This window comes from Microtus oregoni, unplaced genomic scaffold (genome assembly GCF_018167655.1).
Source record: "Microtus oregoni isolate MIOR12 unplaced genomic scaffold, Mior012 000043F_ref0000047, whole genome shotgun sequence".
NCBI lineage: Eukaryota > Metazoa > Chordata > Mammalia > Rodentia > Cricetidae > Microtus > Microtus oregoni.
The window spans coordinates 2090506-2118377 of NW_024543210.1; the positions used below are offsets into that span (position 1 = coordinate 2090506).

Consider the following 27872-nt stretch of genomic DNA (forward strand, 5'->3'; position numbering starts at 1 on the left):
GGAGGCAGATGCAGGCGGATCTCTGTGAGTTTGAGGCCAGCCTGGTCTACAAAGTGAGTTCTAGGACAGCCATGACTATTACACAGAGAAACCCATTCTCAAAAAAACCAAAAAAAGAAAAAAGGGGGGAGGGGAATAAAGGCTGTAGTCATAGGTCAGTGGTAGAGTGCTTGCTTAGCATTCATGAGGCCTGAAATTCAGAAACTAGGACCACCAAAAAAATAAAATAAACAAATTAAAAAGTCTATTGTATCAAAAGCTAAAAGAAACCTAGGACCAAAATTGGGTATGGTAGAGCATCCTGTAATCTTAACACTTGCAAAATGGAGGCATGGGATTAGGCATTCAAAAGTAACTTCATCTATATGGGCAGAGGAACCTAGGATACAAGAGACCTTGTTGAAAGAAAAAAAAAAAGATTTAGACAAGGACTAGAATATCTCTAGAAAAAGCAACCAGCCATTACACACAGAGTATGTATTTCCCCAGTAGGAAATCAGTATCTCCTGCTCTTTTTAATAAAATGTGTGTCCACTCAAGACCTGCCTAGATCAATTTGGAAATGTCTGCCACCCACCAATCATCTTAAATGTCTCAGTTTCTTCTCTCTGAAGCCCCTCAGGATTCTTGTGTCACCTGACTATCTTGTGCTTCTCCTTTCGAAATTTTAGAATGCTACAACACAGCCTGTCAAAAATAAGGGACAAAGCTGAATCCAGAGTGACTCCTTATGCCTTTCTCCACATCCTGCCCATCCAAACCGCCAAGCCAAACACACACACTACTTCAAGCACAGACACCAGGACTGCACTTTCCATCTCTAACACAATGAGACCGAGCATTTTAGATACAACTTAAGGATCAGCAGAGCACGTAAGTGCACTACTTCAACTCTGTTGCCATAGCAATTTGCATGCTGGAGTAATTATGGCAATAGAGTGTCTTGAGTTTTCCACTTCCTTGTTGATAATGAGAAAGACAACTTCAAAGGCTTCTAATATCATACAACTCCCCTTCTGAAAACAGGGAGAACTACAGGCCAGCTGTAGGGATCAGAGAACTCCCAGGAGGTGCAATCACTGTCCCCACCCCTCATCACTTAAGCCTCAGTTCTTTTCATACTCCCAAAGGGTGAGGAAAAAATAGATGACACAAAAATCCCCTATGCAAAAGTCCCAGCCAGCTCTGCGGGAAGGAGGGTGGGTCCCTGTGAATCGTCCCTCCTCTAGTGAAAGGAGGCACAGGTAAGTGGTTCTGTGTCTGAAAATGCCAACAGCCGGGGATACAGAACTGGGGGTGGGGGAAGAGTCCGAGGGGAAGACAGGCCTGAGTGCAGGAGCAGATCCACCACCGGAAGGGGGAAGCCAAGGGTGGGGCAGGTAGGCATCCAAGAATATAGAAACGGTGTTCTGGGCAGAAGGGATACACTACATGCAGATAAAGCAGTGGGACTGGAGCTGAGAAAAGTTGAGAGCACCAGCATGACAAAAGGGCTCATTTGGACTGAGGGACTACATGGGTGAGAACAGCAGGATTAAGAACAGCACTAGGGAAGAAGAGGGGTCAGTAAGGAGCCCCAGTCTTCTGGCTTAGCTGGTAGTGGACAGGAAGGAGGCAGGAATCCCAGGGATCCTGTTCTCAGTTGGCCTGATCACTTCATCTGGAGCTTGTGAGTAAAACAATTCCTTCTTGGAGCTAGATAGATGGCTCGGTGGTTAACAGCACTGGCTGCTCTTCCAGAGGTCTAGATTCAATACCCAGTACACATTGCTGTTGACCACTGTCTGTAACTTCAGCCCCAAGGAATCTGATATCCTCTTCTTGCTTCTGAAAGCACTGCATGTATGTGGTGCACAGACACACAAGCAAGCAAAAGACCCATATGCAAAAAATAAAATAAAAACAACAGCAAAAATCATTTCTTTCCCCTACAGATCCTAGTTAGCTGACTCCTCTCAGATCAACTGTGTAGAATGTTCCATTCAATTTGTCACAACCCTTCCAACCCTCCCTCTACTCTTCTAGAGTGAGCTGGTGGGCTTTCTGTCCTTCATAACAACATGCTAGCTGCCCACATGGCTTTCTGAACATGCTGCTCTAGGGTGGTGCACAGTACATACCCAGGACTCCAGTAATAGTCCAATAAACACACAGTTAAGTGAGAAAACTCAAGAGGGGTACAAACTGAACACATACATTTAGGGAACTTGGAACCACAGCTGGAAATTTATTATATTTCTAATAGTACCTACTCAAAAATTCCCATTCTGCTAACCTAAGTTTTGCTGTATATTACAGAACCTTATGAAGAGAATATCCAGGTGAATTTAATAAAAAAGACTGGGCTTCTATCCCAGGCACTCTAACCTCTCAGTTCCCTCTGCCAATTTAATTTTTTTAAGATTTATTTTAGAGCCAGGTAGTGGTGACTCATGTCTTTAATTCCAGCACGCAAGAGGCAGTAGTAGGTGAATCTCTGTGAGTTCGAGGCCTGCCTCGTCTACAGCATGAATTCCAGGATAGTTAGGCTACACAGAGAAACTTGTCTTGAGAAACAACACAAAAATTTAGTTTTATTAAATATAGGTGTATCTGCCTATAGGTATGTACACAGGTGCCTGTGGAGGCCAGGAGTTGGATCTCCTGGAGCTGAGTTAAGAGGCAGTTGTGAGCACTCAACATGGATGCTGAGAACTGAACTTGGTTCTCCTACAGGAGTAGTATGAAGCTGGGCGGTGGTGGCGCACGCCTTTAATCCCAGCACTCAGGAGGCAGAGGCAGGCAGATCTCTGGGAGTTTGAGGCCAGCCTGGTCTACAAGAGCTAGTTCCAGGACGGGCACTGAAGCTACAGAGAAACCCTGTCTCGAAAAACCAAAAAAAAGAAAAAAGAAAAAAAAGAGTAGTATGAGTTCTTAACCATTTCTCCTCCTCGTCCCCACCAGTTTTAACACACATTCTCACTTCAGTCCTGCTATATTAAAAATATTTTTAATGCTTTAATCACTTAATGACTGAAGATCAAATTTCTTACAAAAACATTAAACCTGGGCCAAGCATGGTGGCCTATACCTTTAATGCCAGCACTCGAGAGGCAGAGGCAGGCCTATCTTTATGAGTTCCAAGCCAGACTGGTTTATATAGGGAGTTCTTGACCAGCCGGGGCTACACAGTGAGCCCCTGTCTCAAATCAAACAACCACACACATTAGTCCTGAGTCACACATTTAACAGAAGCAAGAAAGAATGTCTTTGAACCATTTCTAGAACAAGATTTCTCACACTGGCACAAAAAATACTTCAGACCATACAAATCCAGTGGTAGGGCCAAACATGGATTAAGGGTAAGTATCCTTAGCCTCTTACTAGCTGTTAGGAACATATCCTAATACAGGAAGTTCTCAAATACTATCAACCATCTTCTGGAACTTGAGATTAATCCCCCACCTCTGAATGAGAATGATTGCTGTAGACCATCTTTTTCTTTTAATTTGAGACAGGGTCTCACACAGTCCTGACCAGCCTCAAACTTGCTAAGTAGCTAAGGATGACTTTAAACTTCTTATCCTCCTGCTTCCATCTCCCGAGTGCTGGAATTATGGGTCTGTGACACTACATTCAATATATTCCATATATGCAGTGCTGGGAATAAAACCCAGGGTTTTGTCATACTAGTCAAACATACCAACTGAGGTACATTCCCCAACCCCCAAGTGATCTTTTATATAATTTAAATTATGAGAACTGGGATCAATTCACTTAAAATTTAAGTGTCCCTTAAAAACAAATGATTGGGCTGGAGAGATGGCTCAGTGGTTAAGAGCATTGCCTGCTCTTCCAAAGGTCCTGAGTTCAATTTCCAGCAACCACATGGTGGCTCACAACCATCTGTAATGAGGTCTGGTGCCCTCTTCTGGCCTGCAGGCATACACACAGACAGAATATTATATACATAATAAATAAATAAATAAATATTTAAAAAAAAACAATTAAATGAGCAGGGCTATGGTGGTACACACCTTTGATCCCTGCACCCAGGGGACAGGTGGATTTCTGTGAGTTCAAGGCCAACCTGGTCTACAGAGAGGTCTAGAACAGCCAGGGCTACACAGAGAAACCCTGTCTTGATAAACAACAACTGGGCTGGAGAGGTGGCTCAGTGGTTAAGAGCACTGCCTGCTCTTCCAAAGGTCCTGAGTTCAATTTCCAGCAACCACATGGTGGCTCACAACCATCTGTAATAAGATCTGGTGCCCTCTTCTGGCCTGCAGGCATACGTGCAGACAGAATACTGAGAATACTGTATACATAATAAATAAATCTTTAAAAAAAAAAAGAAAAAAGAAAAACAACAACTAGATGAGTACTTGGAAGGTGGAGACAGATGGATCATGAGTTCAAAGCCAGCCTCCATTACTTAAGAGAATTCTTGAGCAGCCCACAATATGTTAATAAAACAACTAAATAAACCAACTGAAGTACAGTCACTGATAAAGGTGAAAGTACACAGACAGAGACCCATCCTAGTGAGACAGTGGGCCATAACATCATACTAATGCTTCTGAAGCCAGAGCAAGTCTGAGGTAAGAGCTGTGAGAAGAAACACATTACCTGGTATTTTCTCTGCTACAGGAGGAAAATCCTCAAATAAACCCAATGGCCAGGCTGAGCACAGCCTTTTGAGACTGACAACACACTGGAAAACAAGGCTCTGAAGACCATTCTCTCCACAGGTAGCACTGGGTGGAACCACAGAGCTGACAGGTCTCTCTGGTACTACTGTGCCAGGCTGGCTAACCAGGTAGAAGAATCAGTACAAGTCTCAAGTGGTTACACCCTGAGCCTCAGCAACACCCTCAAGGGGAACTTGTCTGAAGTTAGTGTGGATTCTCCTTGAAGAGCTTCAGTGCCCCAGAACCCACAGACCAAGAACATGAGCCTCATACAGTACTTTCTTCTCCCTGCTATCATTTCCATGAACAACACTTAGTGCAGAGAAGCCAGTGTCTTCTGCACACCTGAAATTGCTTTAAAAAATTAGTAATATCTCAGATGTTCACATCAGTTTACCATTTTTTAAGGTTTTAACTTTCCCCAAACTATCTAAGAGCCATCACACTAATGTCAGTGAGTCTCTTGACTTTCCACGTTCCCCTTAATGGGGCTAGGGATAGTGGTTACAAGACTGAAATTTTATTGATTTATTTTTGTTTTTTGAGACAAGGTTTCTCTGTGTATCCCTGGCTGTCCTGGAACTCCCTCAGTAGACCAGGCTGCTGCCTTCCAAGTGTTGGGATTAAAGGAATGCACCATTCCCACCCAGCATGACTGAAATTTTTGATGAGACCAATTATCAAATTATTTAAACGAAAGGCACTACATAGGCATGTAGAGTAAATATGCCCCTAAGGGCCAAGGAAAAGTGAAGACAAGTAAGAGATTAGAGAAGTGTCAATTTCTGTGCTCAAGGAAGTCCCAAATCCTTCCTGGTGCTTGATTTAAAAGTGAAGACTGTTTGGTGGGCACAGAGCTATGTCATACATTTTCCTGTCCTAAAAGGTCATTTTCAGTGCACAGAAAGATTTCAGATATTTGTAACAGTAAAAAAAAAAAAAAAACAACAAACAACACATTTACACAAGAAAGTAAAACTCACATGAGTTTAAATAATAGAGTCCATAGAACCCAGGATTAAGAACAAGCTACTTCAGAATGCTGTATTCTTGGTCCTCTAAAAGGGCATAGGTCACATGTTTGTTTACTCTCCTCTGTCACTGGGAGGCTCCCACAATGGCCAATTTGGAAGACAAGTATAATCATTTTCAATGCAATAGAAATGTCCCAATTATTTCCCTAGCCTAGGTCAACTGCAGAGTAAAGAATCTGAAGGATTCTCCAGAGAACTGAAGAGTCCAGGGCTCTATAAGGAAAATAAATAGGGAGGAAAGAAGGGGAGGAGTGGAGAAAAATATATAGCTCAATAAAAACAACTAAAAAAATTAAATCAGTGAAGGTTGAACCTGTATGAAGACAGGTACAAATAAATACTATTATTTCTGAATTTTCAATCAGCTATTCAGTGAACCTCATGTGGTCACCTGCCCAAAGGCAAGAGTTATATTGATGCATATTTTTATATTATATGTAGCCATCATCAAATGTTCACAAAGAAAATGACAGGGCTGAGCCGGGCGGTGGTGGCGCACGCCTTTAATCCCAGCACTCGGGAGGCAGAGGCAGGGGGATCTCTGTGAGTTTGAGGCCAGCCTGGTCTACAAAGGGAGTTCCAGGACAGGCTCCAAAGCTACAGAGAAACCCTGTCTCGAAAAACCAAAAAAAAAAAAAAAAAAGACAGGGCTATAGACGTAGTCCAGTTGGAGGAATATTTACTTAGCGATCTCCAGCACTGCAAAAACCAGACATAGTAGCATGTATGTCTATCCCCAGTGCCCAAAAGGGAGAGGCAGAAGGACTATAAATTCAAGGTCATCCTCAGCTACACAAGTGCAAGGCCAACTTGGGATACAAGAGACTCTGCTGCTAGTAATTAATTAACTGAAAAATATGAAAATACAAAGAGAAATGGGAGACAACTCAAAGGCATTCTATAAGCAAGTCAGGACCCACTGGCTCCAACTCTCAGTATCAATCCCAGGAAGAATATTCCATTTCGAGTCTCAAGTTAGTCATTAGTTTCTAATTAAACACTTGTGCTAAATGCTATTTATTTTACTTTTTTGTTTAGAGACAGGATCTCACTGTATAGCCAAGGTTGATTTGGGATTTGATACACTGCTCAGTCTGGCTATTTTAGTGTCTTGTCTTCCCAAGTACTGGGATTACAAGTATATGTCATCACACATGGCTTAGACATTAGATAAACACATACATACCAGAGGTGAAGTAATTTAAGACCCATCTGATGGAGGTGGGTCTTGTATCTTATCTGTTGCTTTCATTGGTTAACTAATAAAGAAAACTGCTTGGCATGATAGGACAGAAAATTAGGTAGGAGGAGTAGACAGAACAGAATGCTGGGAGAAAGAAGCCGAGTCAGTTGCCATGATTCTCCCACTCCAGAAAGACGCAGGTTACGATCTTTCCTGGTAAACCAGCTCGTGGTGCTACACAGAACATTAGAAATGGGTTAGATCAATATGTAAGAGCTAGCCAATAAGAGGCTGGAACTAATGGGCCAGGCAGTGTTTAAAAGAATACAGTTTCCGTGTAATTATTTCGGGTGTAAAGCTAGCCGGGTGGCAGGACGCACCTAATTCATAATTCTGTTTTCAATAGTCCAAATTAGTCATAATCTCAGCTCATTCCTCTGTCCTCTATGTGTACTCTGTCCCAGTTTCCACTCTTACACTAGTCCTCCTATGAAGCCTTTTTGTTAAAATTTCCCATGTAGTCTGAACAGGTTTCCTAGCCTGATCTAAGCATTAGCTTGATAGCTTAGCTTATGATCTGGGCGTTCTGTTTCCATTCTACTAACTTTTACACAAAGCACAATATTCCAAACTCAGCAGCTTAACACACGCAGAACTATAAATGTTTGATGGGCATATCCTACCTTCTCTCTCTGAACTGAAAAATACAATTTTAACCTTAAATAGCTTTGTTTGTTTTCGAGACAGGGTTTCTCTGGGCAACAAAGTTTAAAAACTTTGTCAGACCAAAGGCCTGTGACAAAAAGCAAAGGAAGGAAGAATTTATTCTAGCATACATCTGAGGATGCAGTCCACCTGTCAGGGAAGGCATGGACAGGAGAATGAGAAGTCAAGTGCACTGTTGCAGTCAGCCAGAAAACTGAAAGAGAAATGTTGGTACTCAACTTGCTCTCTCCTCATGTGTGTGTGTATGTGTGTGTGCGCGCATATACGTGTACATGTTTAAAAACTTAATCCAAAACTCTACCATGGGAAGGTGTCACACACACAGAGTGGGTGTTCCCTCCTCAGCTAACCTCCAGAACCTCCTTCACAGACACACCCAGGTCTGTTCCCTAGGTGACTTAAATCCTGTCAGGCTGAGCATCACAATTCCATGTCTCTTTAACTCGACCCCCAAATTATATATCACATTAAATCAAACATTCCTCCTTTAGCTCCTAAAGTTTGTTTTTAATCTCATAATAAAAATATATTTGGTCCATCTCTTCTTCTCTAAAAGTTCCCATAGTTTTTTAACAATCCACAATTGCTCAAGTCTATTCTGAGACTCCAGACAATCTCTTACCTATGACTCCATAAAAAAAAAAAAAGTTTTAAAAAAAGTAGATAATTCCAATATACAATGGCACAAAATAAACATTTCCCATATCAAAATGGAGGACTGGGGAAAAAGCAGTGAGGCATCAGGTCAAAACACGATCAATATCCCACAAGGAAAACATCAAATCCTGAGGCTCCCAGTCTAGAATGGGACTCTTAGTGGCATCATCTGGGCCCCCATGGGTTTGAACAGCACTGAATTTTCAGTTGTGCCACCTGTCGCACACACAGCCTCTCTAGAGGACCTGCTTCAGGTGCAGTTTAGGCTTTACCATCACAGCTTCCTACCTTGGCCTCTTTGGGCCTCACTGTAGGGAATCCAACCCTACCAGACACTGCTTGGCTTCAGCAGCTTTCTGGAACTTTGGTATAAGCTGCCTTCATTACTTCATAATTCTTGCATTTTTCATACCTGAAAACCACATGATCAAAAATGCCAAGTCCTGCTGCCAGCTGAAGATATAGTTTAGCTCCCTTTTTCACAGCTATACTGGTTTCTTTATGCCTTGAGGGCTGAACCTAGGAGAACAATTCCCTAAGGGTCTGTTTTCAAGCAGAAAATCCCTTCCTTGGCTTTAGCAATTGGTGTCTCTTACAAATGAATTTGCATTTCCACTGATAAGAGTCCTCTGATGATGGGGGTCTACTCTCAGGGTATGGCTCCTCTACTGTCTCTGCATATCCTGAGGATTATTCGATGGTATTTTATCTTTTCAATAAGTATAGCTGCTTCTTCCACACCAAATTTCTGCTGAAATTTTAAACTTATTTGTTTTTCACCAAACCACACACATTATTTCTGTTCTTCTTCACTGTATATCTGAGAAAGAGTAGTAAATAGTAATCATGTCAGCCTTGATGTTATGCTCTTTTAAACCTTCCTACACAAACTGAGTATGGTAGCAAATGACTTGAATACCACCAGCACTAGGGAGGTAGAGGTAGTCTCTTTGGTCAGCCTGATCTACATAGTGAGCTCCAGGACAGCTCAATAAACACAAAACAAACAAGCAAAATCCCTACCCCAAACAGCTTATTGTATTTAAATTCAGTCTCACTCAAGTTTTTAGAGCATGGACAAATAGTAGCCAGAATTTTTTTGGGGTGGGGGGGAGTGTAGGCACGAATCTAACAAGAATGGTCACTAGCCCAGGTCTCAGTAAGATCCTTAGCTCTCCTACAACCTACTAAGCAGTCTTTACCATCTGCCCTTCTAGTAGCATTTGGTCTTCCACAGTTTTACCAGCATGGCCCATTAAGCCCTGGTTATAGTACCCCAGGGTTTTTCTAGCACACAACTCCAAACTCTTACACATTCTTCCCCCCAAACTAGTCACAAAGGCCTGTGAACCACATGGCCAGATCTATCCATGGCAACAGCCCACCTCCCATTATTGTTCTTTACTGACTACTTTCTCATCCCCATGGCCAAAGTCCTGACAAAAAGTAACTTAAGAAAAAGTATGTTTTACATAATGGTACAGTGTGTCCTGGCAGCAAAGGCACAGGTGTCAGCAGAATGAGGTAACTGGTCACAGAACATCTGCAGTAGAAAGGCAGAGAGAGAGATGAATGCTGGTGCTCAGGTGGTTCCTTCCTCTTTTCCTGTGCTTTAAGCCCTGCCCCAGATCCATGTGTTGCAGTCACCCACATTCAAAGTTACTGTTAAAAGACGTCTCAGATAGACCTAGGGGCATGTTTCCTAGGTGATTCCAAATCCAGACAAAGTCAACATGAAGAGTAACCATCACAGCCCTCTACCCTAACAGTCCAGACTCCACTCACTCACACAATGCACATGTCCAACACTCAGAAACAGGTCCACTACATAAACCGCACGTGGTGGTGCATGCCTTTGATCCTAGCACTCAGACGCAGAAGCTGACAAAGGGACATCTCTATGAATTTGAAGCCAGTCTCGTCTACATAGCAAGTTCCAGGCCAGCCAGGGCTACATAGTGAGAATGTTTTTATTTATTTATTTTTATTTTTTGTTTTTGTTTTTCGAAACAGGGTTTCTCTGTGGTTTTGGAGCCTGTCCTGGAACTAGCTCTTGTAGACCAGGCTGATCTCGAACTCACAGAGATCCGCCTGCCTCTGCCTCCCAAGTGCTGGGATTAAAGGCGTGCACCACCACTGCCGGCGAATGTTTTTATTTTAAAAAAAAAGAAAGAAGGGAAGGAAGGAAGCAAGCAAGCAAGCAGGCTAGCTAACTACTGAGCATGATGACACGCATGTGTAATCTAGAACTTGGAAAATAGATTTAGGAGGAATTCAAGGTGATTCTTGGCTACACAAAGTCCAAGGCCAACCTAGACTAAATGTGACCACGTCTCAAAAAGTTTTAAAAAAAAAAGTCATGCCTAGAAAAACAAAAGGTCAAGGCTTTATAAATGGAGGTGTGGTCTCAAGGAAGACTTCTCAGATAGCTTTTCACAGGTTAAGTCATACCTGATAGGTTTTACTTCAAGCATAAGTGATTAAAACCTGATGCAGTTCCTAACAGCCCTAGGGAACAAGGAAAGGTTAACCACATTAGTTCATCTTAAGTCAAGACCAACCATGCCCTAAGCACCAGAATTGAGAAATAAGGCAAGCTGAGGGCATACACCAACTGTATGAAATGCTGTTGTCCTTGTACCTCCTTTACCATCCTCCCCAAAGACTAATTACCCAACTTTGGCTCCCACATTGGTCAGGCCCGGGTCACAGTCACCAACCACACTGTGGTACAGAAAATCCTGAAGGCAATAGTGGACGAGGCAGGTACATGATATCAAGTAGCATGGCCAGAGGATTACAGAGAGCAAATATTTTGTCCAATATGATACTCCAAAAACTGGCAAATTTAAGATATTTAAAAAGAGAGAGAGAATGAAAAGCAGGCACCCTATTCAAAACATACATTTACAACTTTATTGTGGCAAGAGACCTCAGACCATGTAGACCTCAGAAGTCACAGGAGGGAAGTAAAAGAACCTAGGGTTCCCTGAAATTCCTCATCAGTCATTCTGGTGTATCACACACTCACAGAACATGCTTTTCATTCATGCTTTTTGCACTGAAGGCAAGGTGCCTAGAAGTGACTTGCTTGGGAAACACAGTATTAATGGCTTCCCGGGCAGAATGTTGGATCTCTTTGGAAAGATGGAAGCAAGCATGACTCCTTCCTCATAGATTCCAACACACAATGGCATGAGAGACATACTTCTAGTTTCATTACTTAACTCTGTTCCCTCACTCCCCTGTGACATCATCATGGAAGCTCTTGCTCAGTGTTGCACCCATCGGCAAAAATAGGCTGAGAAGGCAAGAGCCACAAGAAATAAAACATCCATATTAGAGCTGATGCACACCTCTGTGCACCCTAACTGATCCCATCCTTTTATGTAGAAACAGTCACAGGCTGATTCTAACAAGTCTCTAAGAAACTTGCTAAAATGATCTCCATGAAAAGGAATTTTATGATATGCAGATTTACCATTATTTTCTCAATTAAGTTGTTTTATGAACAGACAGAAATACTGGCCATGTGTGGTGGCACATATTTTTAATCCCAGCACTTGGGAAGCAAAGACAGGCAGATCTCTGAGTCTGTAGGCCAGTATGGTCTATAAAATGAGTTCTAGGACAGCCAAGGCTACACAGAGAAATCTAACTTGAAAAACCCAAAAGAACAGAGAGAAATGTTAATTTAAATTTCCCAACATGAATGTCAACTGATCATGTTAAATCATAGGAAAGAAAGGATCAAGGATCATAGACCCAAAGCTGCACCCAGACCACTGATCCAATCCTTAGACTATGATCACAAATGAAAGACCAAAGGCCAATGCTAAGCCCACAATAGCGGTGCACTCTAAGATCCCTCCACTTGGAGTGAAAAGCAGGAGAACTGAAGTCAGCCTGGGTTATACAGCAAGGCCAGGGCTAAAAAAGGGAAAAGCAGTTCCTGATATGTCAATGACACCTAGATCTTATACAGCAATTGCCTGCGTAAGAATGGGGACATCCAGAGCTTGTTAATGCTTCATTCAAAGGTGTGTGTGACAGCACTGCTGAGAGTACCATGCTACCAAGCATCATACAGACAGTGGATGGTCACACATCTGTCACACTCTTCTCATTAACAAGATCCATCTACATCCCACCCTTTAATTTTGGAAGGGCTCTGAGGCAGGAATAACACTACACTGATTTTCAAACTCAGGCTTAAGAAAGCAGCTCTTAAGAAAGATCATTGTCTAGGAGTTCTGAGCAGCCACACTCAGCAATGAGTCCATTGACAATAACAGCAACAGACCTGAGACCACACTGATCTACACTTTCCAACCACACAGGTATGTTAGTGCAACCACTGGATCCTTAAAACCAGATCAGCAACCAGACAGACCCCAGTGAGTGACTTCAATCAGAGCTACCTGGAACAAAAGAACCAAACAATTGGGGGCTGGAGAGATGGCTCAGAGGTTAAGAGCATGGCTCAGAGGTTAAGAGCACTGGCTGATCTTCCAGAGGTCCTGAGTTCAATTCCCAGCAACCACATGGTGGCTCACAACCATCTGTACTGAGATCTATCGCCCTCCTCTGGCGTGCGTGCATACATCGAGGCAGAATGTTGTATACATAATTAATAAATAAATAAAAAAGAACCAAACAATTGAAATACACCTTTCCCCTACTAAGGCATCAAGGACGGATTTCCCTTCCTGATTTTCTATTGATAGATACAGAACGATGGAGGTAATGTCCGCCATGATTTTCCCAGCTGTTAGCCATTAAAGGAAACAACTGACCTTACAGCCAATACTATAGTCATGTGTTGGGAAGTATGGGTAATAAGAAGCTATGTAGTATCATCACCATGCCTGCTTTGAATCCTTTCTAGAATTTTCTTTCTTTTTGTTTTTTTTTGTTGTTGTTTGTTTGTTTGTTTTTTGTTTTGAGACAGGGTTTCTCTGCATCTTTGGAGACTGTCCTGGAACTCCCTCTGTGGACCAGGCTGACCTCGAACTCACAGAGATCCATCTGTCTCTGCCTCCTGCATGCTGGGATTAAAGGTGTGCACCACCACTACTGCTCCTAGAATTTTCTATGTGACTGGAAATTGGGGAGACCTGGTAACAAAATTCTTTCTTTTTTTTGGGGGGGGGGGTTTCGAGACAGGGTTTCTCTGTGGTTTTGGAGCCTGTCCTGGAACTAGCTCTTGTAGACCAGGCTGGTGTCGAACTCACAGAGATCCGCCTGCCTCTGCCTCCCGAGTGCTGGGATTAAAGGCGTGCGCCACCACCGCCCGGCCACAAAATTCTATATAAATATGATATACCTTTTGGTGCCTTGATAACAAAAGCAAAAGATATCAGAAGAAAACAAAATTACAAAGCACTATTCCTTATGAACATAAGCACAAATGTCCTCAGTAGAACTGTGGCACATCATCCAATAACTATTAAAAGGATTACATACATGACAAACCAGAACTTACCCCAGAAATGCAAGGATGATTCAATGTACACAATCACTGGGCTAAAGGAAATCAACTCCATCCGTAAAAGTGCAAGCATCCTACCACACATAAGACAGGTGACTTGCTGACCAACCCGCCTAGTCTTGACTGGCAAAATTCAAGTTCCAGTGAGAGATCTTGGCTCAAAAAGAAAGCAGACTGCTCCTAAGAAATAACACCTAAGGGTGATTTTGAGCTCCAGACGCACGTGTACCTACACAAACATGCACACAGATTTGTAAATACACACACACACACACACACACACACACACATATCAACATGCACACAGGCTCATACAAACAGACAATCATGCATAGGCTTGTACATACACACACACACACACACACACACACACACACACACAAAGTCTCTATAACACAGTATACTAACAGGACAAAGAAAAAAATACATGCTCATTCTCAAACTACAAAAGGACTTGACAGCCGGGCGGTGGTGGTGCACGCCTTTAATCCCAGCACTCGGGAGGCAGAGGCAGGCGGATCTCTATGAGTTCGAGGCCAGCCTGGTCTACAAGAGCTAGTTCCAGGACAGGAACCAAAAGCTACGGAGAAACCCTGTCTCAAAAAATCAAAAAAAAAAAAAGGACTTGACAAAATTCAATAATCCCAGGGATTGGTGGTAAACCAATTGCTGGGATTGAAGGTGGGAGGATCTCTCTGAGTTCAAGGTCAGCTTGGTCTACAAAGCAAGCTCCAGGGCAACCAGGCGAAGTAGAGAGACTGTCTAAAAAACAAACAAACAAAACCAAAGGGCTAGATAGATGCCTCAGTGGTTAAGAGCACTGGCTGTTCTTCCTGAAGACCTGGGTTCAATTCCCGATGTCTTACATGGCAGCTCACAACTGTCTGTAACTTGAGTTCCAGAGGAGTCAACACCTTTATACAGACATACATGCAGGCAAAAACACCAATGTGCAAAAATAAATCATTTTTAGCTGGGCAGTAGTGGCGCACGCCTTTAATCCCAGCACTCAGGAGGCAGAGACAGGTGGATCTCTGTGAGTTCGAGGCCAGCCTGGTCTACAAAAGCTAGTTCCAGGACATGCTCCAAAGCTACAGAGAAACCCTGTCTCAGAAAACAAAACAACAACAACAACAACAACAACAAAAAAACACAAAAACAACCCAAAAACTTCCTTACTTTAACAAAGAGCCTTTAAGGATTTGTGCTAACCCCTACCCCAAGCTAGGAATCCATTCCAGGGCCTTACATAGGCTAAAGACTAAAAGCTCCTCTGAGATCAGGAGCAATACAAGGATGTACATCTCCACTATGATCCTCATCACTATCCTGGATACTGAAGATGGATACAGATAAAAGCATTAGGCTGGAAAGCGGATGTAAAGTATCTCTATTTGCACACAAAGTGACTGAAGAACATCCCCTAGGACCTAGAGAGATGGCTCAGAGAACTGGTAGCTCTTCAGAAGACCTGGGTTCAATGTCCAGAACCCACATCCATCTGTAACTCCAGTCCCAGGGAATCTGATGCCCTCTTCAGGCCTCTGTAAGCACTAGGTATGTACACAGTGTACAAATAAACACACAAGCAAAATTCATATACACATTAAAAAAAATACCCCGGGGCTGGAAACATGGCTCAGTGGTTAAGAGTACTGGCTGTTCTTCCAATGGGCCCCACTTCAATTCCCAGTGCCCACATGGCAGCTCACAACTGTCTGTAACTCCAAGATCTGACACCCTCACACAGATATACATGCAGGCAAAATGCCAATGCACATAAAACAAAATAAACAAAAGTAAAAAAAAAATGCCCCACAAAATATTTGCTACAGGCAACATAAATTCACATAAAAACAGAAAGAAAAAGTTGTGCTTCTATACCTAACAGCAATCCAAAATGAAAATAAAGAATATAATTATATTTACAGCAGACTCCACAAAGAACAAAATATTAAGGAATTAAAATCATCCAAGGAGCTGAATATTTATACATTGAAACTACAAGATGCTGATGAAAAATAAATGAAAGAAGGCTAGTAGTATGGCTCAGCAGTAGAGTATTTATTTGTCTAACACTCAATGAGGACCTCAGTTCAATCCCCAGCAGCATGAAAGACAGGAAGGGAAGGGGAAGGAGGGAAAGAAGGAAGGAGGGAACTGAGGAAGCAAATGAGGAAACAACCATGTTCATGGAGCAGAAGGCAGTATTAAGACGGCAACTCCAAAACAATCTGATTCAGTGCAATCCCTATTAAAATTCCAGTAAACATTTTTACAGGAACAGAAAAGCAACCCTTACAGTTCACATGAAACATCAAGAGGCTCAAAACTGTCAATACAATATTGGAAATGAAAAAGTAGGAATACTCTCATTTTCAAAGCTTACTACTTCAATATTTACTAAAAAGCTACAACAATGAGATCGTGTGGCACTGACATTAGGATAGCATACAGACCAAGAGAACAGAACTAAGAATCCAGAAAGAAATGCAAATATCTATAACCAATATATCTGAAACTTTTTGATGGAGAAAGAAGTCTCCTACAGAAAAAAAAAAATGAAGTGGGAACTCTGACCTTGATCCATATACAAAAACAAACTCAAACTGAACCAAAGACCTAAACATAATAACTAACCCTATAAAACTCTTAGAAGGCATAGTAGTAAATATTAATGGTTTAGCAATGAATTCTTAGACTTGACACCAAAATCACAAGTAACAATAAATAAATAAATACCAATTAAAGCTTTGTGTAAAGGATATTATCAACAAAATTTATGAAGCATTATACTAGATGGGAGAAAACAGTCACAAATTGTGTATCTAAAGGGTTTCATGTCTACAATATATAGAGCTCTTATAACTTAAGAAAAAAAGCAGCCCAATTAAAGCAAAGACCAAGGGCTTAGACATTTAAAAACTATATACTAAAGGACACCAAGCACATAGAGAGCCCACTAGTCACCAAGAAATAAATCAAAATGACAACAACACAGTAATTCACACACTCGAACAACAGGAATTAGTTTAGTGACGATGTGAAGAAACTTGACACTGCTGGTGGGAATAAACTCAGGTGTGCAATATGACCAATGCTCTGGGAGACACATCCAGAAGAGGACACAAACATACACTTAAACATCTGCTTACGGCAACATTATTCCTAACAGTAAAGAGGATGAACACTAATTGTTCGCAGACAGATGAACAGATAAAGTGCAAACACAGATGCTCGAGCACACACCTTAGAATAGTTAATTATATACTACGTGAATTTTGTCTCAATGGAAGAAAATGTTGAACTACAATTTATGGATTTATTTAAACAATAGTTGACTACCAACCATATGCCAGAAACTCTCTTCATGAAGGTTATAAACATTTTTTTTTTGCTGCAATAGAAAAGAAGCAAGTTAAGAGATTATGAGAAACATGGGCTATTTTAAGAGAGTTTATAGGAGACCTTTCAAGTATTTGAAGAGACCTGAATAAATCACAAAACACTATTCCTATTAAATGGAAAAGAAAAAAATCAAAATAAAACGTATCAAAATTCAATCATATGCAAAAAAATGCTTTCTTAAAAAAAACAGGGATATCTAAATATAGATGTTCCTTTTATGCAAATTAATGTGACTTTGGTTTCCAGACATTTTACCTTCTGTTCAAAAAACTTCCTTAGCTGGATATGGTAGTTTAGCCTTTAAGACCACCACTCACCCTCAGGAGGAAGATGTAGAACTGCAATTCTCAAGGTCAGTCTTGACTACAGAGACCTCATCTCAAAAAACTAAAAAAAAGAAAGGAGAAAGGGAGAAAGAGAGGGAGGGAGGGAAAATAAAATAAAATGGGGGATGGATAGTTTCTTCATAGTTCAATAATGCTCCACCATACCATATATAATGACACTCTTCTGACACAGCCCAGAGATCCTGCCTTTCACCTTGTTGAAAACATGCATAAAAGGAAGAGTGAGCACTTATCACTTCATTTATATTATTTTCTTGAAACAGATCTTTATTTTATTATTTATGTATGTATGTATGTATGTATGTATATATGTATGTATGTATGTATGGTTTTTCGAGACAGGGTTTCTCTGTAGCTTTGGAGCCTGTCCTGGAACTAGCTCTTGTAAAGCAGGCTGGCCTCGAACTCACCAAGATCCACCTGCCTCTGCCTCCCGAGTGCTGGGATTAAAGGCGTGCGCCCACCTCCCCCTCCCCTCGCTTGAGACAGGTCTTTAAATATCCCAAGTTGACCTCAAACTGATTCTGTAGCACAGGCTACACAATCTGTGGATTGCTGTGGATGCTATAACAACAGAGGGATTCATCACTGTGATGTTAGTTTCTTGTCCCCCATTACTTATCACTTCTTTTTTTCAATGTTTCTGTAAGTGGGTGTACACATGAGTGAAGATGCCCTTGGAAGACAGACACATCTGATCCTCCTGTAGCTGGAGTTACAAGCAGTTGTGAGTCACTGGCACGGGTGCTTGGAATTGAGCTCCGGTCCTCCATTAAAAGCAGTGCTTCCATTACTTCTCATTTTATACCTCACAATTAATTTTCTACTGTAAAACACACATAAGACTTACCATCTCAGCCATTTTATTAAACATATAGTTTAGTGATGTGAAATCAATCATAATGTACAGCTGTCACCAGGACCCATCTCCAGGACTCTGAATGCCATAGATGAAAAAATGGAGTTTAGAAATGACAAGTAAACTTGGCATGACAGTCAGCTAGAGGAATAACCAGAATTCCATAGGTGTGTAAGTATGTGCAGTGCATATATGCCTGGCGCCAGATCCCCTGAACTAGAGTTAAGAATGGCTGTGAGACATCAGGTGGGTGCTGGGAATTGACTCCAGGTCCTCTGGAAGAATAAGCTAGTGCTCTTAAGCACTGAGCCATCTCTCCAGCCACAAATGTGTCTTACTTTCACTCACACTTCAGGCTAAACCGTGAGAGTGAGAGAGAGAGAAAGAGAGAGAGAGAGAAAACAATCCCCTCTTCACAGCTGGGTGGTGGTGGTGGTGCAAACCTTTAATCCCAGCACTCAGGAGGCAAAGACAAAAGGATCTCTGTGAGTTGGAGAACAGCCTGGTTTATATAATGAATTCCACGACAGCCAAAGATACACAGAGAAACCCTGTCTCAGAAGTTTGTCATCTCAATCTCAGAGATTGGTCAGAGACACACCAGAACTTCCCTGAACCTCGAAAAGGGTAGGGCAAATTTTGGACTCATTGAGATCCTTGCTCACTCACATACTACTGCCTGTTACCTACTTTTGTCTAAAACAAAAGATTAAGCCTCTATCAACCCACAGACTTGGATTGTGCCATGGTGTCCAGCTATATTTCTATGACTCCCAGCCCTCCCTGGAGTAGGAACATGGTGATGGAACAAAGCCTGCACTTCTGACCCAGCAGTCTCTGGTCCTTCCTAGTTCCAATCAAACACTTCACAAGGTACTAGCTGAACAGTCAGATCCTCTGAAGCAGCCAACATCACTTCCCTGTTAATTGGGGAAAAGCTTCTTTCTTTTAACTTCTATTCCCATGAGCCATATGTAGCCAAATACATTTGAGATAAATGGGTGCTGAGCTATAACCATGATGCTCTTTAGAGTGACCAGGCCTCAGGGACTTGTTCACCACTAACAAGCTAATGTTTGTAAACTCTGTAAAAGGCATGAGGACTAAATACTATCATTAGTACTAGACTACTGGTTTAAATGTGAACTAAGAGAGATAAAGAGGAAAGAAAACACATTAGTAAATTAGGTTAGGGACTGCTAAGATAAATGTAATATCTGAACCACAAGAGTAAACCGTATCCTAATTGATTTTTTTTTCACTGTTGGGATGAAACCCGGGGTTTTGCATGTAGTAGGCTCTACCACTGAGCTACAACCCCAGTCCCTAGATAGGTTTGTTAAAGAATACAAGCACACTGGTGCTGCTCTAAGAAACTGGACTAAAATGCAGAAAAGGAATGAAAACTGACTAGGGAGGAGGGAAGCTAATACAGCCAAGCAAATGTCAGCAGAGAAAGACTGCATGAAACACTGCTCAAACAATCCACAATGTGCCTGAAAAAAAAAAAAAACACTAAATAGGAACAAAAGAAAACCTACACTCACAAAGCAAAACCAAAAAAACCTACAACTGAACGAAATCTACAACTGCACTGTAGCCATGTGCAGTAACACATGCCTGTAAACCCCAGCACTTGGGGGCAGAGACAGGAAGATTGGAAATTCCAAGATAACCTGGGCTACACGGTAAATGTGAGGCCAAAGTGAACTGCACAGGGAGACTCCGCATCAGAAGACAAGCACAACAAACTACCCGGCCAAAAAGGCCCACAGGTGAAAACAGGACCTCTAAGAAGACCGGCTCTTCCTTTCTTTTCCTTTCCTGTGAGGGGCACAGTTACAGCCTCAACAGCTGGGCCCCTCTTCATGTTCCCTTTCCAAGGAAGGGCAGCCATGGAATCAATTCAGACTCACTGGGCTTCAACTCCACGGTACTTCCTCTTCATTTGTGCTGTTGTATTTTGAATTCAGCACCAAGAGAATCCTGCACAGCATGTGGTCCAGACCCCACAGCACTTCTGTTCACTATCACAGCACCCACCACACCGTGCTATCACCAAAGGGTTATTCTAGCTTGGCCATGGCCTGCAGACTTGTGAGGGCAGAGACCACTCGGTATCTTACCTGACCTTTTAGCTTTAGCCACCAGCATAGTACATGCTCGAAAAAAAGGTAAGAAAAACAAAGTTTGATTAAATACAGTTTGAAAAATCATTTTCAAAACACCTAGGAACAAAAAGTATTTCAAATGTGTGATGAGATCATAGGGGCTCCAAAGACAGCCACGAATAAACATAATGCATCTTTTGGAGAATCAATTCTACTAAAGATCAGAAGCACAGTATGTTTGTATTAAAACAGATTACTGAGTACAATGTATAATTTACATAAAGATAAAATTTCATGTGCTTGCCCCATTCCTACTAGAGATAAAGTCCTAGAGAAAAGTCTTCTGAACCCATACCCTTAATTTACCCTACAGCAGACTGCACTAATCCAACAAGCAGAGAATTTAATTTCCATGTAAATTTAGGACTTCTAAGCATTAGTGGGGAAAGCACTCCTTTCCCTGTTCTTCCAAAAAAATTAGACGTTTGTATCCGGGTGGTGGTGGCGCACGCCTTTAATCCCAGCACTCGGGAGGCAGAGGCAGGCGGATCTCTGTGAGTTCGAGGCCAGCCTGGTCTACAAGAGCTAGTTCTGGGACAGGAGCCAAAAACTACAGAGAAACCATGTCTCAAAAAAAAAAAAAAAATTAGACGTTTGTATCAAAGAAGTTTCCCTGCCAAGATTAATGGTGCACACCTTTAATCTCTGTACTCTGGAGGCAGACACAGAGACAAAAATACTTGTGAGTGCGAGGCCAGCCTGGTCTAGATGGCAAGTTCCAGGACAGCCAGAACTACATAAAGAGCGTGTTTCAAAACAACAACAACAGCAAAATTCCCTCTAATGTATCAGAGCAGCAGAACAAGACAGTGGGCCAGGAAAACGATCACGGGAGGCATTGGGTTTGTCCAACTATGAAACACTGTGGTCCTCTGTTAATGTCCTTCTTCTCTTCCTACCTTGCAGAATCTAAACAGAAACATTCACCATGTACCTGTTGGAAGAACAGGTGTCACAAGCACCTAATTATAATTACCTTGTGTGCAAGCAGGTCTCCAAATGGGCATTAGCCTTCCAGAATAAAAGTTAACCTTAGAAAACCACATCAAAACTATTATAACTTGTTGGTAGTGGTAGTGCACGTCTTTAATCCCAGCATTCTGGAAGCAGAGACAAATGGATCTCTGTGAGTTCAAGACCATTCTGTTCTATAGAGTGAGTTCCAGGACAGAATCCAAAGCTACAGAGAAACCCTGTCTTAAAAAATGGAAAAAAAAATGTATTAAAACTCATCAGGCCGGGCGGTGGTGGTGCACGCCTTTAATCCCAGCACTCGGGAGGCAGAGGCAGGTGGATCTCTGGGAGTTTGAGGCCAGCCTGGTCTACAAGAGCTAGTTCCGGGAGAGGCACCAAAGCTACAGAGAAACCCTGTCTCAAAAAACCAAAAAAAAAAAAAACTCAAAAAACTCATCAGGCATGGTGGCTCACTCAGCACTAGGGAGAATGAGGCAGAAGAATCCCAAGTTCAAAGGCAGCCTGGGCTATATAGGGAGAACCTGTCTCAATAATAAACAAAAATGATCATGACTCCTAGAGATGTATTTCACTGGAATGCTGCCTAAAACTGTCCGAAAGGCCACATCATTTTCCATCTGCTTATTCAATTTAGCCTTTCTCAACACTTAAAAGATGTCAAGCTTCGGGGCTAGAGATGGCTCAGTGGTTAAGAGCATTGCCTGCTCTTCCAAAGGTCCTGAGTTCAATTCCCAGCAACCACATGGTGGCTCATAACCATCTGTAGTGAGGTCTGGTGCCCTCTTCTGGCCTTCAGGCATACACACAGACAGAACATTGTATACAAAATAAATAAATAAATAAATATTTTTTTAAAAAAAGATGTCAAGCTTCTCATTAATATGGTATTATGGTCTGGATGTATAATCAGCATTTGAAGTGGAGAGGAAATTGGGAAATCAGAACAGCAGTCCGTATCTCTTTAGTAAAATGGCCTCATGAGAAGTCACCAAATAGCCTCCACTTCATCCCTTCCTCTTTACGTTTTTCATGGTGGAAGAGGCACATGCGTGGAGGTCAGACCTTCCACCAACTCTTTGCTTTGACCATGAGTTCCAAGGATCAAACTCAGGACATCAGGCTTGCTGGCAAGCAACCTTACCTGGGGAGCCATTTTATCAGTCCTCTAGCTAATTTTCAAATGTTTAAAATCAACATGAAACAAATCTTTTAAAAATGAGATCATGAAATGAAATATCGGGGACTATGAGACAGGTCAGTGAGTAAAGAACAAAGCTTGCCATCCAAGGGTGTAAGTATAACCACCTGAACTCAATCAGCAGAACCCATGTGACTAGAAGTACAGAACAGACCCCACAAAGTTGTCCTCTGACTACTACATGCCCTAAGTGTCACTCATCTCCTTGCTATACACACATCATACATATACAATAATAATAAATAAAATTATTTTTAAAAATGAAACACAGGATCCAATATTTCATTTCATGAGAATTAAAACATGTCAAGTCTCTCGATAAGGACTAGAGTGGTGGGTTTGGGGGAAGTGTGTTGTGTCTTTCCCACCACCACAGATTTTTGAAATTTTCTATCTATAATGACCCTCAACGTGTGGGTCACAACCCCTTATGGGTGGCATATCAGATATTTACATGACGATTCATAAGAGTAGCAAAATTACAGTTATGAAGTAGCAACAAAATAACTTTATGGTTGGGTCACCACAACATGAGGAACTGTATTAAAGGGTCACAGTATCAGGAAGGTTGAAAGCACTGACCTACAAAGAGAAACAGCAGGCACAGCAATGTGCTGTGACCCAAACTGGTTCTATTGCTCTACTACCTTCCACAAACCATGCTCTTCAGTCAGAGACAGCCAGATTACTTCAGCTTCAAAACACACAAAAGCCTGAAAGAGCTGGAGGATAGCAAAAGAAATAAAACATCTGGAAAGCTGGCTAGCAGCACTACTAACATCATTTACACCAGCAGGGAGCAACAGGACAGCAAGCTAACAGGTCTCACCTCACATAGAAGGGAAGAGAAGATCCTCTTACTGTCATTCTCAGGGCCCTACAAGTGGGACCAGACTTCCTAATACTGTGGTCAACTGGGTGCCTTTCCCGGATACTTCCCTGACTAATACAGGCAGCCAGGAGCTTTTCTCTTACAGTAACACAAGCCCCACCCCATACTTGCAGACTTCTATATAACACACTAATTCATTTCCTCCTACATATGTGGATGACTTTCCTTTTTTTCCTAGTAAGTCTTTACTTGTGTAACAAGTCAACTTTCTTTTTTCTTCCAAGACAGGGTTTCTCTATATAACAGTTCTAGCTGTCCTGGACTAGCTCTTATAGACCAGACTGACCTTGAACTTACAGAAATCCACCTGCCTCTGCCTCCCAAGTGCTGGGATTAAAGGACTAGCAGGGGTCAACTGTTTGGGAGTGAGATGATGACTTACATTTTTCTTCACTATTCTTTTGGAAAGTTCCTGTCCTGGTGTCATAGTCAGATCTTAGGTGGGTCTGACACTGCCCTTCACTGTGCACAGGGATCCAGATGCCTCAGATTTCTACAGATCATGCCCCTAAAAACAGGCGCTGTGTCTCACTCATCCTAGCATAGTAACTAGATTATGGGAACCTGGGGCACATTAACTGAATGTTAATTAAACGAGCAAAAGACTCCCAAGTCCAGGTTAATAATATGCTTGTCTGACTGCAGCATGAATGCCAACCTGACTCCTGGAGGGGCCAGAAGTCAACAGTCACCTGCACTAGTGACCCTAGCAGTTGACCCCAAGTCTGAAACACCAAGTACCACCAAAAAAAGGCTCTGTGTTTGATAGGAACCTCACTTTCTTCTTTCTAGACTGGCCTCTCATCCCAATTCTTCCCCGGGATATACAAAATAAGGTTTTCCAAAATGAAAAGGTATTTTATATTTTTATTAATTAGGAATCATAGAAACTACATAAATAAATTTAATGTTTTCTTCTATAGTTTTCTTTTTAAAATTATATTTTCTTCTCTCTGTTAGCTCCTCTGAGACTACACAAATCCCAGCTACTCATCTCTACTGCCTTCCTGCCTGCAGGCCTCTGGGCCTCCCTCACTCTGGCTCCAAGCCTAAGCACCATGCTATACCCAGGCCTCGGCTGCCCCTCTCTGGTCACCTTCCAAATCCTCTGATCTCACCTCCTTCCTCACTTTAGCTCTCTTCTCAGCTTCCCTCCATATCTGGATTGTAATGAGCATATACAAGCACAAACATCAACAAAAACGATTATTTTTCTTCTGTAAATACTTGCAAAGATGCATACAGGGGTTCTGATTCCACAAATCACGCTAAGGCCTTGGGTCATGAGACTTCTGTTAAAAATTCTGAAATTAATCATTGAGAAGAAATTGAATATTGCATAATACTTGATAAGTTAGCTCAGTTGTTGTTTGGAGAGTCTTACTATACAAGATGAGAAAACAAAGGCAAATTAATGCAATTTCCTTTGTGTGTTTGAGCTAGCTAAGACTTGCAACACCACAGTGACAGCTTCATCTCTCCCGAGGTACAGTTTCAGCATTACAGAAAAAAGGATTTTAGGGAATGATAAATCATGCTCATCTACTTGGCTCATTAGCATATCTATCCTGACAATACCCCGGAAAGTCCATCTTGATTTACACACAGAAAATTTCTAAGGGATTCTAGCAGAAGTGTTTAGAAAAAAATCCCAAACACAGGGACAAGAAGCATCCAGTTAAATGAAGGACTTTCTTCAGAGCACCGACAACTGACTACTGCCTGTTTCCAATGGAATGTCTCTGCAGCCTTCTCACTGAGGCCATCTGATTAATTCCAAAAAGAATAGATAGCATCCAAGGAAAATAATTGGTCTTCTTTTCCCTCACACAATTCACATGAATGTCTTGTTTTAAAAATGCTGGAATTCTCCCTGGCTAGCTCCCCACTTCTCTGGCTTCTGCACTGTGACAGCTGGAACAGAGGTGTCTGGGTAAGACACCTTACATCTTAAACCTTGTCCATTATGAGGTCTGATCTGAGCCAGTGAGGATGGAACCCAAGATCCATCTTACTTTCCATCCCCAGCACCTACTCAGGGATTTATGACTCCTGTCATAAATTCCCCACTTTTCATACTTTAAATGTTCCATTTGCATTGGCCAAAGAATTTTCACCTTCAGACTAATTCTTAATATTTAAGATGTCACAATATGGCAAAAAGGGAGATATTTCCTCCCCTTTGAATAAAGGATGGCTGTACACTATTTTGCCAGACATCCTACAATGATGCAGTATTTTCAACAGGCCATTTTCCAAGACCTCAACAGCACCAGAAGATTTTAAAGCCCAACTAAGGGTCCACCTGGACATTTCTACACATCAGCATCTCACAGACAACACAAAACACCATTTCCAAAAATTTCACCTGTGCATCTAGTCACAGAAAATGCTACGAAAAAAAATTATGGCTCCTCTTCAGTTGTATGCTGTGAATGTAAATTAAGACGCCAATACAACACTAGATATAGCCTTTAAGACTCCACAGAAAGAGCACACATACAAATACACACACACACACACACACACACACACACACACTCCCTTCTATTTCATTCTCAAAACTGAGTCAAAGCTCAGTACAAAAGCCACGAAAATAAAATCAGTTCCTTCAACCGATCCGAATGCTTTTTAGATTTCAGAGCATGTCCACAGCACTTCACCCATTTGCATTTTGTGGCCGTTTCAAATTAAAGGTAAAGAATTTTCCACGCAGAATTCTCTCTAAAGATCTAATACTGAAACCCGCGTCCCCAACCCGGGGCTGATGACAGTGTGGAAACGTGGCGAAACGTACAAGAGCCGTAGCCTGGCGCCTCCAGACCTTGCAAAGCCCCGCGGCAGGGATCGTTTTAATGACTCGCCCGTGGGGAGCCCACTCTGACCTTTGGTGTTAATCGAAGGTGGAAGGTGTGCATTCGACCCCAGCAGGATCCCAGAACCGCCTGCCTTCCAGCCTCTCTGCAGCTCTCCGACTATGAATCAGTCATTCATCTGCAGAGCAATGACTCAGTATAAACTTTTAAATAATGGCTCAAAAACCCACCTCCACAAGCCAGGACCAGCACGCTCATCTATGCGGACACCCTGACTCCGTCGTTCCGTACCGCGCCAAAGCCCCGGGCCTCTGAGATGCTGACGGCTCAGCACCCCTCGGGGCGGGCACCTAGGGCGCGAGGCCTGGCTGCCCCGTCCGCCTGAAAGCGCCGGCGCCTCGGGCCCGGGGCCGGCCCTACACACAAAGTTTCCAAAGTTGGGGCGGCGGGCGGGCCGCACCGCAGACGGTGAGGCGGCCGGGCCGGGCCTGGCCGCGCAAGACCCGCCGGGCCCGGGGCCGCCGCCGGGATGGAGCCGCCCGCCGCCCCGCCGCCCCGCCGTCCCGGCCCGCCGACCTTACCCCGCGGCCCGCCCGCTCGGCCGGCTCAGGGGCGCCACGCGCATCCTCCGCCGTCGTCTGCAGCGTCCAGCTCCCCGGGCAGCCCCATGTCGGGGGGCGGGGAAGGGCCGGCGGCCGCCGCCGCCGCCGGCTGGAAAGTCCCTGCTGGGCTGCAACCCGGCTCGCGCACGCGGCGGCCGCCGGCCGCGCCGCCTCACGCACCCTCGCGCTGGCACTTCCTCTCGCGCGCTGGAAATCCCCGCGGGCCGCCGGCGCGCGCCCTGGCGCGCCCGCCCCCGCCGCCCGCGCGCGCCCCCCCCCATCCCCCTCGGCTGGCGCGCGCCCGCGCCCGTTGCTAGGGACCCTCGGCCCCGCGCTCGCCGCCGGCCTTAGCAACGACGGCGCGCGCCCAGGGCCCTCAGGCCCGGGCCCCTCCGCGCGCGCGCGCGCGTGCGCCCTCGCGCCCCGCCCGCGTCCCGGTCTTTCCGGGTCAAAAAGCCAGTCAGGCCGAGTTAGGCGAAGAAGATTCCCCGCGTCGCCACCTCGACGGGCTTTCCCTACCCTGTCGCCTACTCGAGCATTCACACCTGTAGGAGACACTCGGTCGCGGGCACCCGCTGACACACGTGCAGAGTTCGTTCCGAGTGTCTCCTGCTCGGACACGGACAGTCCCGTCGTCCCCCACGCCCCGACAGAGCTCACAGGCGCGCAGAGCCCACAGACAGCCCTCACGTTTGTACACGGACACGCCACCTTCACACGTGCCCCTCGCATGCCTCTCACAGGCGGGTCTGGTGCCATCTGACCAAGCTCTCAGAGGCTTAGCAGAGTTCCTCCTTGGCTCCCTCCACCCACCCACCCAGGAAACTGGGTCTGGCCCAGTGT

General features: G+C 43.4%; 1 protein-coding gene across 7 annotated transcripts in view; it reads right to left on the reverse strand.

Moving 5' to 3' along the window:
• Traf3 (TNF receptor associated factor 3) overlaps positions 1–27220 on the reverse strand; it is a 108418-nt gene extending 81198 nt beyond the window's left edge. For 4 of the 7 annotated variants that reach the window (XM_041633133.1, XM_041633132.1, XM_041633134.1 and 1 more), the window contains exon 1: positions 27009–27220. The gene's annotated coding sequence lies outside the window, so the exon portion shown is untranslated. Of the gene's footprint in view, positions 1–26496; positions 26598–26657; positions 26677–27003 lie in introns of those variants that run through there. The other 3 variants (XM_041633129.1, XM_041633130.1, XM_041633127.1) reach the window with 3 other exon arrangements.
• Positions 27221–27872: the final 652 nt, after the last annotated feature.